Genomic DNA, 4153 nt, shown 5'->3' on the forward strand with positions numbered 1-4153 from the left:
GCCCATGGCGAGCTTCACAGCTGAAACTCCTATAACAAAAGACACAAATGTTTTTGTCCTACTAATCTGAATTCAGAAAGCAAGGGACAAGGAAAAAATTTACCATCCATTCTCCACCAGGCATTATAGGCAGAGATCCGGGAGAACTGATCTTCGTTAAAAAAAATAAATTCTTACTTTTTTGCCGGCTTTTGTCAATTGCTTCAAGATCTCAACGGGGGGTTTTAGGGAAGGGGGGGGGGGGGGGGCAGGGATCTGAGTCACCCCATGTTGGGTACCAAAAACTATAGGGGAAAAAAAATAATACATTTACCTCATCCATTGCAAGATTCTTGGCTGATAACCATATAACAAAAGACAGCTTAACAAAAGAAAACACAAACTTATTTATGCATTTATTTATTTATTTATTTAAGACAGAGTCTTGCCCTATTGCCCAGGCTGAACTGCACAGGTGCAAATCATAGCTCACTGCAGCTTTGAACTCCTGGGCTCAGGTCATTCTCCCACCTCAGCCTCCCAAGTAGCTGGGACTACAGGCATGCACCACCACACCCAGACAACAAATTTATTTGACCAAAGTTTCATGTGGCAGAAAGGCTTCAGAAATGAAGACTCAAAGACCCAAGGAAAACTGTGTATTTCTAGGGACAGGTTTGATGAAGAATAGACAGTCATGTGGAAGTATGGTTGGACAAAAGGGAGGTTTGACCTAATGATAAACTGGGCAGAGCTTAGCAAAGGGAGTTTGCTTAGATTCTTCTTGGCCTCCAGGTATAGGGCAGGACACCTATCATGTGAGGGTCTTATGACCTACTTACAGGGGAGGTAGGTCACACAACTTCCCTATAACCATGTTTCGGGGAGAAAGGACAGAGAAAGTTAGAGAGGCCCTTCTTTCTTCTATGGTTTTCTCAATTTCCTTCAGGTTAAAATATTCAGCAGATAGTGAATTCAAGTTGGAAGAGGTGAGTCCGGTCTCAAAATGGAGGTAAAACTGCTGCCTGGTGGCCCCAAGCCCAATTCTGGCTGTGGCTATCACCGCCGGGGGAAGGGGGTCATGATCCAAAGGAAACAGAGTAGTTGAGAAACTGTTTATTGGTGGTCTGAGCTTTGAAACGACAGATGATAGCTTAAGAGAACATTTGGAAAAATGGGGCCCACTCACAGATTGTGTGGTAATGAGATACCCCCAAACAAAAAGTTCCAGGGGTTTGGTTTTATGACTCACTCTTGTGTTGAAGAGGTGGATGCAGCAACATGTACTCAACCACACAGGTTGGTGGGCATCTATTGGAACTAAAGAAAACTGTTTCTAGAGAGGATTCTATAAAGCCTGATGCTCATCTGAGAGTGAAGAAAAATTTTGTTGGTGGTATTAAAGAAGATACAGAAGAATATAATTTGAGAGACTACTTTGAAAAGTATGGCAAGATTGAAGCCATAGAAGTTATGGAAGACAGGCAGAGTGGAATAAAGAGAGGATTTGCTTTTGCAACTTTTGATGATCGTGATACAGTTGATAACATTGTTGTTCAGGAATACCACACTATTAATGGGCATAATTGTGAAGTGAAAAGGCCCTTTCTGAACAAGAGATGCAGTCTGCTGGATCACAGAGAGGTTGTGGAGGTGGATCTAGCAATTTTGTGGGTTACGGAGGAAACTTTGGAGGTGGTGGAGGTAATTTTGGCCGTGGTGGCAACTTTGGTGGAAGAGGAGGCTATGGTGGTGGAGGTGGTGGCAGCAGAGGTAGTTATGGAGGAGGTGATGTTGGATATAATGGATATGAAGGTGATAGTGACAACTCTGGCAGTGGTCCTGGTTATAGTAGTAGGGGGGCTATGGTGTTGATGGACCAGGATATGGCCCAAGGTGGTGGATACGGTGGTGGTGGTGGAGGATATGATGGTTACAATGAAGGAGGAAATTTGGCGGTGGTAACTATGGTGGTGGTGGGAACTATAATGATTTTGGAAATCATAGTGGATAACAGTAATCAAATTATGCACCTATGTAAGGGGGTAGTTTTTGTGGAAGAAGCTCAGTCATCCCTATGTTGGTGGTTATGGATCTGGTGATGGACATGGTGGATATGGGAGAAGTTTCTAAAAACAGCAGAAAAGGTCTGCAGTTCTTAGCAGGAGAGAGAGGGAGGAGTTGTCAGGAAAGCTGGAGGTTACTTCGAGACAGTCATCCCGAATGCATTAAAGGAACTTTAAAAATCTGTCACAGTGGAAACAATGATCCACAGTCAGAAAAGTTACCGCAGCTTAAACAGGAAACCTTCTCGTTCAGGACTGTCATAGCCACAGTTTGCAAAATGTTCAGCTATTGGCTGGGCATAGTGGCTCACGCCTGCAATCCCAGCACTTTGGGAGGCCGAAGTGGGCAGATCATGAGGTCAAGAGATCGAGACCATCCTGGCTAACACAGTGAAACCCCGTCTCTACTAAAAATATAAAAAATTAGCCTGGTGTGGTGGTGGGCGCCTGTAGTCCCAGCTACTCAGGAGGCTGAGTCAGGAGAGTGCTCTGAACCTGGGAGGCGGAGGTTGCAGTGAGCCAAGATCATGCCACTGCACTCCAGTCTGGGTGACAGAGTGAGACTCTGTCTCAAAAAAAAAAAAAAAGAAAGAAAGAAAAAAAAAAGTTCAGCTATTGATTCATGCAATGTAGTGTCAATTAGATGTACATTCCTGAGGTCTTTATCTGTGGTAGCTTTTTCTTCTTATTTTTCTTTTCATTTCATCAGGTACATTGCCCTGTAAATTGTGGTAGTGGTATCAGGAATAAAAAGTTAAGGAATTTTTAGCTTTTCAATATTTGTGTAGTTCAGTTTTTCTACATTTTAGTACAGAGACTTTAACAAATGCAGTTTTGAAGGTGATTCCTTGTGCGTTAACAAGAAGATCATTGTTAATTACTGTTTTGCATGAATTTTGCTAAAGTTAACTGTAAAGAAACACCAACTGACTTGCAGTTTAAGGGGAATCTATTATCCCCATTTCCAAACTATAACATGAATGGGTGCTGACATGTGGACAGAATAGATACTTATGTGTTTGCAATGTGTGTTTTAGATAAATAGGATTGGGTATTTAAATTAGCATTTGTGAATTTAATAGCATTAAGATTACCTTCAAATAAAAAAAATCTCAAAATTAAAAAAGAATACCTCAATATGCCAAGATGCTATATTTTAGGATATCATGTTGTAGGTGCAAAAGGCACTTTCCTTCCACTCCCTGAAGGTTCAAGAATTTCAGCCTATAAGACAGACTGACAATAGACAGATTAACAGGAGAAAAGGTGTACACATCTATTAACATGCAGACACATGGGAGTCATACCAAGTATGAAGCTCAAACAAGGGCCAGATGATTAAAGCTTAAAGGCCCCCATTCATAAGAGAGAGGGGAGTGGGGGATGCAGGCAATTTTAGAGGATGAGTAAAGGATTTTTAGGGGAGATGAATGGACCTGAGGAACAGACCATAGCCTGAGGCAAAGTTTATCTGGACTCTGGGAGAGTGGTGTCAATGTTAGTCTTTTCTGCAAGTTATTCTGCTCTGTTTGGTGAGATTATAAGGAGGGGGCTCAAGACAACTGTGTTTCTTCTAGTGGAACTTCACTTGGTCAAATGAGGGAACTTCACATAAAGCACCTCTCCGTGCTTCAGGATAGGGAAAGGGGAGAGACAGGGAGAGTAGGAGGTCAGAGGGAGAGACCTTGTTTCCGAGGCTGCTGCTTTATTTCAAGGTACTCAGCATGTGAAAGCACCATATTTTAAGGTGCTGTTTTCTGAGCCACCACGATGTTCTGAGCCCTGACGCCTAGAAGTAGTACTTTTTCAGGAAGAAGTCTGAACCACCTATTCACATTCCCATATGGCATAAGAAATTTGAAATTCTCACTTTTGAAACCTACTATCTATATTTGTGAACTATCCATGAGGCATTTCAGAAGCAGCTTTTTTTTCACAATGACCCACTCTTGTTAGTAGTAAGGTTTGTTCGTGAACTTGACTTCCTAGTTTTACCACTTCCTGGTTAATAATTATGAGAGATAACAGTTCTTTGTGCAGTTATCTAGAGGCTACTGTTACCTTTTTTTTAAACTTAAATGTCCAACAGATACTTGTACTCAAGGGTA

At 41.9% G+C, this 4153-nt stretch overlaps 1 pseudogene; it reads left to right on the forward strand.

The window, feature by feature from the left end:
* The first annotated feature begins 985 nt into the window (after positions 1 to 985).
* On the forward strand, positions 986 to 2112 carry LOC112633450 (annotated as a pseudogene).
* Positions 2113 to 4153: the final 2041 nt, after the last annotated feature.

The sequence above is a fragment of the Theropithecus gelada genome, chromosome 1, assembly GCF_003255815.1.
Source record: "Theropithecus gelada isolate Dixy chromosome 1, Tgel_1.0, whole genome shotgun sequence".
In the NCBI taxonomy this organism is placed as follows: Eukaryota; Metazoa; Chordata; class Mammalia; order Primates; family Cercopithecidae; genus Theropithecus; species Theropithecus gelada.